Source organism: Megascapheus bottae, chromosome 19 (assembly GCF_031878675.1).
Source record: "Megascapheus bottae isolate mThoBot1 chromosome 19, mThoBot2.hap1, whole genome shotgun sequence".
In the NCBI taxonomy this organism is placed as follows: Eukaryota; Metazoa; Chordata; class Mammalia; order Rodentia; family Geomyidae; genus Megascapheus; species Megascapheus bottae.
The window spans coordinates 27,946,262-27,961,706 of record NC_143527.1 but is presented as its reverse complement, the minus strand read 5'-3'; the positions used below and the strand labels follow the sequence as shown (position 1 = coordinate 27,961,706).

The window sequence follows — 15,445 nt, the reverse complement described above, 5'->3', positions numbered from 1 at the left end:
TCATAAAGCTGTGTGTAAATTAGCCTGGCCAGGATAGACGATCCGTATTTCATGATCAGTATCATGGTCTGAATTATTAATGGCAGCAGTTGTTCCCTAGCTCAATGGCTACACAATGTATGTCAGCATTAACATCCTTATCCAGGTGGAGATGAAAGTCTAGAAGGTGGGGATTGATGACATTCTGTTAAAAATGCTCACTTAAGCTAGACTTCTCAGCTCTTTCCTCTCTTTCTTGCTTGTTTGTATTAAGTTCGAAGCTTTAGAGAAGTACCTGTGAAGGGAATAAATGTGAAGCTCACCTGCTGGGTCTTATTTGGACAAACATCTGATTTTGTACAGCCCACAAGACTTTACTTGGTGATTTTAAGACTTGTGAATTGAGGGGGCTCTCAGAATGGTCTTTAGTTCTAGCTGGTGAAGCAAGGGCAATAATAGCTTGTGGCTATATGGATAAGGACTTGAGGACTTGACAAGTCTAATGAACTTTTTGTCCTACTGGGTCAGAGCCGCCCCTCACTCCCTGATTTTCCTTCCCAAGGAGGATGGTCTTATTCCTCTTGATGTAACTATTTCAAATCCAGTTTGCTGCTTTCTGGTCTTCATTTGTCTCACTCACTAATGCTACTGGTGATTTACTTCTACTTTGTTCACCACATTGGTACACTAAGGTTGATGCAAACTCATTGAGACAGGTGAATGCATAAGTAAAAGGTCTTGTTCTCTCTATAATTAGAACAAAGCCTAAGATATGTGACTTAAAGTTCTACCCTCAGTTCTAGACAGGCACCTTAAAAAATTAAAAAACAACACACAGTCAAGAATTATACTGGTCCATAAGCACCACATTTGGAGAACGGGAAAGATTTCCCTTCAGATTTTTACTGTAGCCTGAGCTGTGACTTGGAAAGCTTAGGCAACTGGAAAAGAGAGAGAGTGTGGAGGGGCTGGAATCACCACTGCAACAGCATCACTACCGTTCCTAACCTTACCTACCTCCTTCACAAGCCCACCACTTTAATCTTCAAAAGGCACTATCTTTCAAGTCTTAAGACTTCTTCCGAATGTACCTCGTGCAGATTTATGAGCGTAAACCCCCGGTTTCCACTCCATCTGTCGCCGCCCCATTCTTACATCCTTTTCCTGCTGCAGACTTAGTTCACTTTCCCACAACTTACAAAAAATGGATTCTCAAACATAGTCTTCCTTAGTCCTTTGAAAGCTTGTGTGTGCATGAGTGTGGGCATGGGTAATTGTGCATCCAAGTATCTGTGTCTGGGTGTCACATGCACTTGTGTATTCAATGGCAGTTATCAGTTAGCATGAGCATCAAATTGCATAATTCATAGATCAATTCATCTTACCCTTTCTTTTATTATAAACTATATCTCTAGATTTTTGTCTTGCAAATGTATAGTGAAGAATGGCTGGCCCATCGCAGTCTATTACCATCACTGGCCAAAGGGCTCCTTGAGCTAAATATGGCAGACCAGTGATATTGTATATAAGTTCATGAAAGACACCAAAGCCTTATTTCAATTACTACTACAAGGACTGACCTTACAGTCTCAAATGCCACTTCTCCCTTCCCTGTCCACAGCATTCTGTTTTGAGGATCTGCTTTTATTATTATTATTATTATTATTATTGTTATTGTTAGCATCATGCTTCCTTCATGAAATCTTAATTATCTTGTCAAAACTCTCTCTTTGGTTTATGGTGGTTACCCAGTCCTTTTCCTGTGGTAACTGAGCTATTTTAATTATGGTCCATATTCATTACTGGCTTTAATAAGGACCCTGAAATTTTGAATGGCTGGTTTATTTTATCCCATCGTTAGAAACATCATGTAAAGATTTTACAAGTACTTTTTTATAGTTACAACTTCTAAGGTGATATCCACTCACTTTTGGTTACTATAGACATTACTTACCATAGTATATAGTAACATTCTAACAAATGTTAGAAAGCTGCTTATAATTTCTACAATGTGTTGAATATAATATAACATTCAATTCCCAGGTATTTTTCTGTAACACTTGCATTACAAACACTATATGTGCTTCATAGAACCTATAAGGAAGGCTCACAGCCCATCAGATACTTTTCCAATATTAATGTTCCCCAGTAGAGCAGTACTTGTAAGTTATTTTTGTTATTATACTTCAGAACTAAGGAGAGACCTTCCCAAATACATAAAAAGTGTTCTATTCCTCCGGAACCCATTGTGTCATCAAATGTGTGTGTGTGTGTGTGTGTGTGTGTGTGTGCGCGCGCGTGTGTGTGTATGTGTGTGCTTGCACACATGTGCACGTTCATGCCTGAATATTATTGAAAAGCTGTTTATATTACATGTGCTGTTTTTCAGAGTATTTTATAGGATTTTGGTGAGAAATTGAGAAACCTATAGGGAAAAAGGAATATCCTTTGGCTTGTTTTCTTTCAGAAGAAGACATAGATATCAGTCTTTCTATCAGACACTTGATAGAACAACAAGGCAATTAGAATGTGTGACTGGAGAGATGAGTTTCTGTCCTGGTGAGGGCCTTGAATTACAAAGCTGAGATGTGTGCATGTATAATTTGGGGGTCTTGCTTCTCCCTGAGACTTAGATAGATCAGCAACCCTAAGTCAATGTTGCATTCTGCCACATTCAGATGCAGCAAGGGCTCATTCCTGAGAGAAGTGAGGCTAGACAATGGGGAGAATTATTTATCTCCATGCACACTGCAGTGCAACAAAATGAAGGTTTGGGCATCTAAAGCATTGTATAAAATCGTGTGAGATTACACTGGTTTCAGGGGTTCCTGACTACCTACATGTTGTGCTGTCCTCACAACTCGGAGAAAAGAAAGTTGACATGGCTTCCAGGATTCAGTCTTTGAGTTCCTTGGGAACTGCAGAAGAAATGCTGGTAGAAAGAACTGCCAACACCCAGTGTTCAGTACAAACTTCTTCTCGGTCTTTTCAAAGTTCTTGACCCACTCGGTTTTGAAAGTCACTGTTTTTCCCCCCTCTTTTGGTTGTACTCACCTCAAGGTCTTATTTTTGGCTTTCCAGAAGTGACAAATAGAAAAAGTGAAGGCAGGCTCTCTAAAGCATAGACACAAGCTGGAGAGTCCATGTCAAAGGTCAGAAATTAAGAGCAAAGCAAAACAAAATAATTTATTTACACAAACTTATAAGTACATCTGGTACAAGCCCCATCTCTGTATTTCTCCAATGACTACTTTCCCTAGGAAATCATGTGGCAAAGGGAAGGAAATGAAAGGTTTTGAATAATTCCTGCAAGCAACACTGGAAAGAACAGATTCAGAGGAAATAACAGCAGAAAGAAAGTGATGTGTATACATGCATGTGTGTGTGTGTGTGTGTGTGTGTGTGTGTGTGTGTGTGTGTGTAGAGTCTATTCTCACTTTTCTGGAGCCTGGGACTTAGAAAGAAGGAGAAAAATGACAGGGAAAGACAGGAAAATAGAGCAGGGCAAGAAACAAAGGAGACCCAAGAATTAGAGGAAAAGAAAGGATAAAGCCAGTAAGGAAACATTTTGCAAATTTCTTTCTCCATGCCATTTTTCTCCTACTGCTATAATTAAGGCACCTTTGCTTGTGTGCTGGAAATGGCACACAGGTACACATAAGTGTACTAACAGACCAGCCTCCTCCCGTCAAACACTTTCCCTTCTTTCTTTACTCTTCTGAGCCTTTCTTTTTATCTTTCACATTCTGCATGAGTGGATTGGATATACTTGGATAATTGTTAGGCTTTCAGTTTCAGGAAACATCACTATAATTTCTGATATCTAATTAGCCAAGAAGTACAAGAAGGCAGAAAAATAATTTAGTTTGGAAAGAGAATCATGGATCTTTCACATGGTTTGGGTGGTTTTGCAAGCATCTGAAATTAATTGTGCAATAAACACATGTAGAAAAAAAAAGAAGTTGTGAGGACTGCAGACTAGGGACTGGTTATAGAGTAGTGAATTTAGAATTGCTTGAGTAGAGAGGTTTGCCAGTTCTGTGTTGGTAGGATAATAGAAAACCACACAGAAAAGCATGTAGGACAGCTTCAGGTGGTGATTGGCAATGATGGACAGTGGAAGATGATTGGTACACTGATGAACATTTTTAAAGCTATCAAGAAAGTAGATCATCTCAGAACATTAATTTATTGTTTTTAAAGTTTTTGTGACAATTGCTGGGTCTGGTGGCTAGAATTACCAATAATTGCCTATTTCAAAATTGCTGAAAAAGGCCAGCTATTGGTCACTCATGCATGTAATCCCAGCTACTCAGGAGGCTGAGATATGAGGATCATGATTCAAAGCCAGCCTAGTCAGAAAAGTCCCCATGAGATTCATTTCTCCAATGAACCACCAGTAAACCCGAAGTGGTTCAAAGTGGTAGAGCGCTAGCTAGCCTTAAATAAAAGAACTCAGGGCCAGTGTCCAGGCCCTAAGTTCAAGCTCCATGACTGACCAAAAAAGTAAATAGATTTAAAATGTCATCACCAAAAGAAAACTTGTGGTGATAATGGATGTATTAATTTGATTTAATCATCCTACAATGTATGTATACAATATATACATGTATATGTATATATAGAAACATAGACATCAAAACATCACACTATACCTCTACTGTAATTTATGTATACAATCAGCTTCATGTATTGTACATTTTTTGTGTGCCAGTCCGGGGCTTGAGCTTAGGGCCTGAATACTCTCCTTGGCCATTCTCAAGGCTAGAGCTCTACCACTTGAACCACAGCACCACATCTGGCTTTTTTCTATGTATGTGATGCCAAGGAATTGAACCTGGGTCTTCGTGCATGCTAGGCAAGCACTCCACCACTAGGCCAAACTCGCAGCCTGTATTGTATTTATAACAGAGCAGTTTATCATATAAGAGATGGCTTCCCAAACGGTTGAGTGAAAAAGTTATAAGTTCAACAACTCTAGAATAGATTGCCTGAAATATGTAGGCTTTTTTTATGAGTCACAATTGATATAAATTTGCCAGAGACTTCATTATTTAAAAGATTGTTCATATTTACTGAGTTCTAATTATAATGTGCATAATAGTATTATAATACTCACTTATAGTTTTGTATATTCTTTTTCAATTTGAGGGGTATTTCACAGTACCACTTAATCTTAAAATATGTAGTTAAAGTTTTATATAGTTTTAACTGTTTTAGAAGCCTTCATGTGCTATGCATATGTGTGTTAGAGCTTCTAAAAAGTATATTGCAAAACCTCATAATTTAGATGCTAAAAGTTAAATATCTAAAGAATCAGACACCTTGTTTTCTTTATTTTCTGTGAATCAAGAAGGAGTCATTTTAGGTACTTAATCATATAAGCCAAATTCTTACCCTATAAAACAGTTAAATTCACTTTAAATGCATTACCGGTTCAGTTGCAATATTAAAAATAAACATTGTATTTCCCAATGAAACCTATCTATAATCACAGTAGATCTTGGGCTATTTGGACCTGGCCACACTTAGTTATCATTTATATTTCTATTTGTATGTTAATAAAATCATATTTTAAACCTTGTGATTTTCACTTAAATTACTAAATAAAACTAATATTCCTTCTGTGGAATCTCAAGTGTTGACTTGCTTTATTGATTAGATTGTCTTTACTGGTGATGTGTTAAGATAAGGGATACATGCTTATACAGCTTAACGAGTCATTTCTCCGTTTCTTTCATAACTTGATGCTTCTGGTAGTAAAACATTTATTTCTAACATGATACCCATTTCTAGGTAATTTTCAAGCCTTTATCTGATAGATAACTGAGAATATGGGAAAGATTTAGAACTACATCCTGAGCAGCATCTGTAGCTATTGGCTAGCAGGATGTAATGAGCTATAAGCTGTTTGTATAATATTTTGTGACAAATATTAAACCAATTGTCCTGATGTTTAGTCCTATGAAATATAAATGGTCATATGTTCAAGCAAATAGCAGAAGCCAAGTCTGGGCATGTGGTGGCTTGTATAATTGAATGGTCCTCAGGCCAGGATTGTACTCCTAAAGTTGAACTCTGGGGAAATCTGAAAACATCTTGAACATTTCAAAATCATTAGGAGATCTGACCAGATAAAGCTTGGCTCTAGACTGGGGTGTTTCTGTTGCCAGTTTCTATTCTTGAATGTATTGCTGTGTTTACGCTCTTCTTGGCTTTTCCCATCTTATTAACTAGCTCTCCTCCCAAGGACAGTGAAGTAGAGCAGAACAAAATGCTGGCTAGGGTTGCTCCAGCTTTTCTGAAGGGCAAAGGGTAAGTTAAAGCTAGGGTGTGCCACAATCCTGAATTAACTCAACTAAAAATGGAGTTGCTTTTTGTCGTGAGTGCTTTGTGTGGGAACATCCATCTCTGAGTTAGTCAAAACAGTTTGCTCATAACCCGATTAACAGCACCAAGTAGTTATTTTGAGTGGCCCCATCTGTGTAATTCACTTTTCCTAATTTCCTTTTGTGTTTCTTTTGGAATGATTAAGCGGATAATTTTATTTTTCCCAAAAGATACTTTATCTTTGCTTGCGACCCATTTCAGTGTGTTGGATAAACAGATAAATACCTTGGCTTTTGTGAAGAATGCAAATCTGTTTTCTAAAAAGTTGTTCCACCTAAATGGACGCCTTTACTTTTGAAAGTGAGTGCAAGGAAATTGTGAGTTTATTTCTTGGATTTTGCTTGTGTTTTCCAAAGATCACCACTCACCTTTGTGCTTAACAGGCGTGGTTTTCTGAATGCTTTTTCTACCACAGACTTACTCCTACCTTCTCTTCTTATTTCTGTCCACCTCTGTTAATGCCCTTTGTTTCCTCCTATGCTGTTTCAGGATACAATACAGCCTGAATGTAGCTGACAGGCTAGCTGATGAACATGGGCTCATCGGGCTTTATGTCAACATGCTCCGGAGCAACCCATCATGGTTAGTGGAGGTTTTACTGCTGGACTGTCCTTTGAGAAGGTGACAAATTCCCTTTTCAATGGGCAAAGTCACTGTGTGTCAAAGGTGTCACTAAAGGCACTTTTTACCTAATTCAGTTGAGTCTTTTGTGATGATAGTCTGGAAATGCCCATTCATATGACATAGAACTCAGGCCTTCATTTACAACTCAGCTAAGGTGGAAGTTTGTATGAATGAGTACTTTGCCAAATATTAGCATTCCAATGGACAGAGAAGTTTGGGTCCCATTCAGCAAACCTGCTAATTTAGGAAGCTGCACTTTATTTCACTTAAAATAGAAGTGACAAGGAGGAAAAGTGGTGTGCTGAGGGAGCATGAAATGGAAACCATTTCTTTAACAATGTTATCCATGGCAGAAATTACCTTCCAGCAATTCTGTTACTTAGTGCCTGAGTCGCCATCTTGATGAAAGCCTGCTTTCAAGCGCAGAACATGCTATTTGTCAACATGTGAGGTCCAGGTGTTCAGACAGGCCTAGTTGTGTGACAAAGGCATTCATAGTTTCCCCTCCTTTTAATTGTGATGCAAAAACTAAAGACTGGTTAAAGTCCTTTTTGATAATAAATGGTGCATTTGCAGTTTGAGTGAAAGGGACAGACCTCAGATGCTCATCTTAGGTATGTTTCATTGTAGTTTAGACTGCTGTTGGACAAATGTATGCAGCCACAATTATTCAGAAATCTTTAATTTTCCTTAGTAGCACTACTTTTCTTTGATCTAAGAACCCATGGGTTTTCTAACTAGAAAGGGGGCCAAATAGGGTAAATTCACTTGAGAATGGTTTATACCTTCAGCATAGCAGGCGTCCTTTCTGCATCTCTCCATCACCACCTCATAATGCTGGACTCTTCTTAAAGGTCTTACGTCTGTCTGTCTCCAGAGTTTCTTATTTTTGCTTTTTCTCATATATAGACCAACATTTACAAAATGAGTACCCAAGACCGTTTTAGATCTGAGTGAACATTTATCTGTTGTAATAGATGCAGTACATATATGTGAATTTGTATTTTTAGAAACATGTAAGCAGCAGACTGGTTTAATTTCAACCTATATTTCCCTCTTTGCAGAGATAAAAATGTGATGACTTCGGTCCACCACTTTGGTCAAATTTCCCAAGCCTGGGTTCAGTAGTATCTGTTTTTTCACAGCAGCTTCTCAAAATTATGAAACTGCTTTAATCTTCACAATAAATTTGATATGCCAATGTTTTCTGATAGCTGATAGCATAGAACTAAATATTATATTATAAAGAATAATTAGTAATCTTGAAAGAATACAGAGGATACAGATTCAAGATTCAATTGGGAGGCAGTGAGGTGATCTAGTGCTATGTTTTCTCCCCAGTAATTCTAAGCATGCCCCAGTCCTTTCTACCACTTTTCTTTGATTTTTTCTTAAGATAGCAACAAAAAAAATCTCCAAAGAGAAAAGCTTACCACTGCCATTGCCAGCCATTTTCCCCATTCAAGTGATTAATCGTACTGACTTGATAGTAATTGAATTTTCTACTTTCTCCCTTTCCTTTCCCTCCCTTTCCTTTATGTCCCATTATACCTTAACAATTTTTTACAAGTGTCATTATTATAGAACAATGGAATTATCTCTTAGCTTCTTTAATCATCACTAAATGATAATGCCTTATCCTCATTCAGTTATGGTGGTATACGTAGTAATTTTAATTTCCAAATATGTTAATGGTAATTAATTGTAATAGCTACTGCTTTTTCAAAGCTCTGCTCCATGTTAAGTCCTGTATTAAAAACTGTATTTGCATGATTTATTCTAGTCCTTAGCTTAAGCCCACAGAGTAAAACTACCATTCCCATTTTAGGGATAAGTTAAAGTAGTCATTTAAAAAGTTTACCTGGCATACCATAGTCAAACAGCTTCTAGACAAAAAGAAATTGCAGCAATTACCCATCCAACTTCATGACCACTTCGTTTCTTACAAACTTGCCATCCTTCTCTCCATCCCATCTATTCTACCATACCACAAGTTACCAGTTTCCCGTTTCCACATAGGTACATTGAACTTTATGTCTGCATTGATAGAGATGCATTGTATTCATAAAGTGTCATACTAAATTGAAACCCCTTTGTATGACTAGCCAAAGATAAATCTTAAATAAGTAAAAATAAAATTAGAAAAATGAAATTAAAACCTGCATTAATTGCTGAAAGTGCAGCTCAATAGTAGAACACTTGCCTAACATACGCTAAGCCTTGGGTTTGTTCCCAGAATTGAAAGAAAAATCAAAATAAATCCTGCACCAACATATGACCTCTAGAAAATGTTCTTCCCTGCAGCCTACATATCTTTACTTCCTGAAACTTCATGTCTTCATGTAATATTTCCATTTTCGTCATAAATATCTCCAGCATGTATGCGCAGATAAGACGGTAGTTGTAGCTGATGTGGTAATGCATGCCTGCCATCTGAGCACTTAGAAATCTAAAGAAGGCAGGAACATTGAGAGTTCAACACTGCCCTCGGATGTATAGTAAGGCTCTGCCACACTCATTAAAATAGAGAATTATTAATAAATCATCATTTATGAATATAATTCACTGAAGTATTACTCCTTATTGTAATGATAAGCTTAAGCCAAAACCACAATAGCAAATTCTATGTTTATGACACACTTAAAAATTATACAAAGCCCTTTCCCATATAATGCTTGTTTTTTTAGATCTAGAAGGCTGATTGTTATTATTTGTTTTCACTAAGAAAATGCAAGCTTTGGGATATTAAGGACTGATCTAAGGTCATATACTAGCTAGAAAAGGCCTGCGCACATATTCCATCTACTTTCTACCTCATTCCACCTCATCTGCACACCCTTGGTGAGATTCAAAAGCTTTATTTTTGCCATTATTTAGCCATGTTTCTGGTTGATAGGCTCTATAAGGGATCTTCTACTTTGTATTGTACTTAACACAATGGGAAATGATCAAATTCTGTTTCCAAAATAAAGAAACATTATGTCATTGCTGGTTCTGATGTCAAATAAGCAGATAAATAAATAACAGCTCAATGGAGAGTTTTTGCTTCATTCTAAATAAGAAATGAAGGGAGGGACATAGAGAGGGAGAGAGGAAAGGAGGAAGGGAGAGAGGGAGGGAGGAAAGGAAAGAAAGAACATGAAAGAAAGAAGAAAAAGAGGGGAAAAAGAAAGGCAAAGCAAGGCTTCATGCCTTTAAACCCCTTCTCAGATAAGGGAGAAGTGTTCTCAAAATATAAGGCAGTGAGGATTCCCCTGAACTTCTAAAGCTTATCAAGTGTCTGGGTTTATTTATAGGGAGCTTCTGTGGCAGGCAGACCAAAACTTATAAAGAAAAATGGAACTTCTGCCTCAGTCCTATCCTACATACATACCATTCAGAAGCTCCTACCATATTTTTGTCAACTCTGTAATGGAAGGAGGAGAAACAGCTATACACTTCCAGACTGTTATTGTTTGCTGTCATCATCAATTGCTGTTACTTGCTTATGCCTCAGATTTCACAAAGCCAGGTTAAAATTATTCTGTTCCCATTTCCCTCAAATGCTGGAATCTTACATTTGTATTGCCAAAAGATTTCTTGCTAAGTGGACTTATAATCCAACTAGTTTAAAGTTGCTCCATAATTATTGCATGCATGGGATAAAAAGATCTGTCTACATCTAAGAATACTTTTTGGTGGATTTCATATAAGAAGACTAAATTTTTATTGCTTAAACTATTTATTCAATAGCATTTAATTTATAAGCCAGACTCCTCACCAGTCTACAAACCTGTCTGTGCTTTAGCCCTGCCCACCCCCACTCTGCCTCAGCTGCCATAACATTGTCCTATTCAATCATATTTAAATCAGCATTTACTCCATTCTTACATCAAGTCAAGCCTTTCCCTGCCTCAAAGCCTTGATAGTAGCTTTTCCTCTTTTTATAGCATTCTTTCCCACTTTACTCCTTCTTCATCATCCATAGGAAAAGTGGATAACTTCTTCTTTGGTTTCTTGTCTTAGACTGATGGCATCACTTCAGAATAGAAACTGGAGCTCAGTGCAAGAACATTTGCCCAGCATGCCTCGTTCCCCGGGATTGATCCTAGCATCACACACACACACACACACACACACACACACACACACACACCCTCAGGGTAGGTCTACCATTTTAGTTTCTAATGTGGTTCACAAATTATTTCCTTTTTATCGTAACACCCAACATTGAATGAGTGGTGGGTATGTGATGTCTGGCTACTTGGTTGGTGTACCGTGTAGCTTCTTCCCCTGTAGAAAAAAAATCAATGATCAACTGATTTAAAAGATTTTTTAAATGGGGACCAAAACAAGAGAAAGGGTATCAATGTATGTGAAGTAATGCACCTTCTATCTGGTGAATATAATGTAACCTTTTTATTAATTACAATAAAAATATATGAAAAAAAGGTTTTTAATAGTAAAAGATTGCATATAGAGTAGTACATTGTACCCCTTAGTGTGAAGCAGATGAAAAAGTAAAATATCAAGTCTTATATAGATAGAAGTGGTAAATGTGTCATAGACAGACAAGGTTAAATACCAGTGATTCATAGAAATGGCAAAACCAACTAATATAGGTGGGGTGGGGAACTCTAAATACTAAATGTAGCCTTGGACAAGAATAAAAAATTCAATGCTCTTTAGTTTCTTTCATTTGGCATTAGTTTGCTAAGGCAGTCTTAATAAAATACCATAGACTAAAGGGCTTGAACAACATCAAATTACATTTTCACAGTTCTGAAGCCAGGTGCCTGCATGGCACATTCATATTCCTCCTCCTCCTCCTCCTCCTCTTTCTTTGGTTTGCCAATGAACCATCTCCCTTTTTTGTATGCCAGGGCTTCCTTATCATCTCTCCCTCTTCTTAGGAAGATGTGGATCAGGTTGGATTAGAGATCAACTCGATTCTGTGTAACCTTACGTGTTGCTTTAAAGGCACTATGTCCAACTATGATCACAATCTAAAATACTAGGGCATTAAGGTTTCAACAAATACTCAGCAGAGCCATAATTCACTCCACACTACCCTTCAACATTGAATTCATTGAACTATATGCCATTAGTATTTTTAATGTATAGTCGAAAATATGACATGCAGGACTTGGATTGTCAAGATCCTGGAAAAAGGAGGTTTAAATACATTGGTAAGAAAAAACATTAGAATGGCTTTTTTTTCCAGTCCCAGGGTTTGAACTGACTGCCTGAGCACTGTCCTTGGGCTTTCTCAAGGCTAGCACTCTACCACTAGAGTCACCACACCACTTCCAGCTTTTTCTATGTATGTGGTACTGAGGAATTGAACCAGCTTTTTCTATGTATGTGGTACTGAAGAATCAAACCTGGGTCTTTGTGCATGTTAAGCAAGCACTCCACCACTAGGCCAAACTCCTGGCCCCTATGATTTATGGGATTTACCAGAAGAATGCATCATTCACCTTTGTATAATTGAGGAAGCACACAGGGACTCATAAATTGTCATCGCAAGGGTAATAGACCCCCCTTGCTCCATTCAGACAGTGTTGGAAGGAAAAACACAGGATATGAGTGATCACTTACCAGACAGGCTCCCTTTCTTACATCTTCCACTGCCAGAAGGCCTTTTTATATAACCTTCATATTATTCATGCTTGCTAGTGATAAAAGATGCTTTTATCGTACAGGGATTTTATTATTTATATATCAACACACAAGTGTTTCTGACAGAGTCACTTTCAGGCATCAAACAGATGATCAGCCTGAGCTTGGAGCATACAGGAACTGTTATCTGCATAAACTATGTTGAATTGGCATTGCATCTTTAATATGCCACTTAGGAATGAAAACATGTTAAAAATAAAACCAAATAGTTTCTTGATAGGGTGCTAAAAGCAAAGACAGTCTACATTTCTCCTTTTTTAATAAAATTCTAGTAGAAAACTAATATAAAGATAAACATCTGTTTAAAACATTAGGGTTTCTTTTTTCAGAAATAATTCTGTCTTTTACTATTATTTTTAAACTTGTGTGCTGATTTAAGCCTCAATCTACTTTGGGATTAATAAAGCTTCTAAGCCTAGATATTTTGGTCTCAAGGGAGTATGTAACATATCACACATACTATGTGAATGTCAAAAAACAAAAACAAAGAGAACTCAGTGGCTCAAGCCTGTAATCCTAGTTACTCAGGAGGCCGAGATCCTGAGGATCATGATTCAAAGCCAGCTCCAGCAATACAAAGCTGTGAGACTTTTATCTCCAATTAATCACTAGCAAATGGCAAGTGGGTCTGTGGCTCAAGGGTATGGTGGTGGCCTTGAGCTGAAGAACTCAAGGACAGCACCCAGGCCCAGGGTTAGGGCCATAGCCTGGAGCTGAAGAGCTCAGGAACAGTGCCCAGGCCAGAGTTCAAGCCCCATGACCACCCCCCCCCAAAAAAAAACTCAGGAAAACTGGTCTCTTCCACATGATTTAGATTTATGTTTTACTTCATGTATTGAATTTTCCGTGTTGTTTTCAAAAATCCTCTGGATCCTGACAATACCAGGATCGATCTTTACCGGCCAGCACATTGCCTGTTAGAAACTTGTCAAAAATACAGATTGTCAGGCCCCAACCCACCCTCCCCACCTACCCCTGTCATGCCACTACAGAATTCAGAAGCTTTGTTTTCACAAGAGCACTATTCTTTTACTCTAATGCTTCTGAAGCACTGCTTCATACAATCTAGATAGTAGGTGACATTTTGAATGTTGGTTTTTTTTCACCCTCATTTTGATCAGGTCATCGTCTTTTTCTTTTTCCAGTCCTAAGCCTTGAGTTCAGCAGCTGAGCACTTGGGCTTTCTCAAGGCTAGAACTCTACCACTTGAGCCACAGCACCATTTCTAGCTTTCTTCTATGTATGGAGTACTGAGGAATTGAACCCGGGTCGTCATGCATGCTAGGCGAGCACTCTACCACTAGGCCAAACTCCCGGCCCCAGTAGGTGACATTTTGAAGGAAGTAATGATTGTCTGTGAACCTTCATGAGTTACTTTAGGAAGAAAAATAAATACGATTATATTAACTAACATTTTTGAGCACTCACCATGTCTCAGGCATCATGCCACTTTTTACATGTGTTATCTCAGCTGTGTCAAGGCAAAAGAATCCCTCAGATGGAACTCTAAATTGTAAAAACTGGAGTTCATGGATATTCTAGTTATTCGAATTTAAGCACTCAGATTAAAATGTCAGCACTAAGATTGTAACTACTAAGATCAAAATAGGCACAGTTTGCCTGAGGAGTGTGGAAGGGAGCAGGGAGGGATGAGGGAGACAAGACAATCTTCAGAATGGTCAGAAAAAATGGGTAAAGTAATGGACTTGGCCTAATAATTTAAAACTACAACGAAGTGGCATAACATGCCAGAGCACACATTTTGGCCCAAAGGTTAAAAGACTGCTGTATGTTTACTTTACATGTAGATGTGAATATAAATAATTGTAGTTGTGAATATAAATATAAATAATTGGATCTTCACAGTGGAGCATTCTTACAACCTTAATATTGACTTAATATTGGTTTTTTTTAATGTATCACTAATGCTATTATTTTTCCCCTTTAGAAACAAAAGTATAAGAATATTTGGATATATTTGTATTTGGTTATTTGAAATTGCATAGGGAAGGGGGGAAAACAAGATGAGGGGTGGAGGTGGGGGGGAGGGAAATGGGGACCAAGACATGAGAAAGGGTATCAATGTATGTAAATTAATGCACCTTCTATCTGGTGAATATAATGTAACCCTTCTATTAATCACAATAAAAAATATATGAAAAAAAGAATATATGTATGTTTGGGAAGGAGATGAACTAGTTTCTCATTTTCATTGACCTTAAATATATCATAACCGATATGACAAACTAAGACCAATTGTTCTGTGAATAAGATTAACACTGTTGACATAGTTCATAAAGCTTTTTAAAATGTCACCCACAACTTGACCTTGAATGAAGGGATTCAGGAGTTAAGGTTTTTCTGAACTATGGGAGAGTTGATAGTACTTCTTCCATTAATTTTGAAGAACTCAAATTGATTGTTGATGTGAAAATAAACAATTCCAATAAATTTATAGGGGCTAGTAAGCAATCACCATACTGCTGTTGGGAGTGGCCACTGGAAGTCTACTTCATTGGAAGTAAATATAAAAAGCATATTTTCCTAGAATAGTTATAGATAGTAATTCTACTAGTTTCTATTGCAGCATCATTCAGTACTCCAAAGCTTAGCATCTTAAAACTACTAGTTTTTATTATCTCACAGTTTCTTGGAGGAATCTAAGTTTGATTCATTGAGGTGCTTCTGGCTCATGGACTTCTGTGTGGTTGGGGTCCAGATCTCTAGTCAGCCTCTGATCTCATTGGAAAGCTTTACCAGGAGGGATTCATTGATGAATCTCTTGGTAGTA

General features: G+C 37.6%; 1 protein-coding gene across 9 annotated transcripts in view; it reads left to right on the top strand.

The window, feature by feature from the left end:
- Nucleotides 1–15,445, top strand: part of Dtna (dystrobrevin alpha) — a 287,652-nt gene that overhangs the window by 226,837 nt on the left and 45,370 nt on the right. The window lies entirely within an intron of this gene.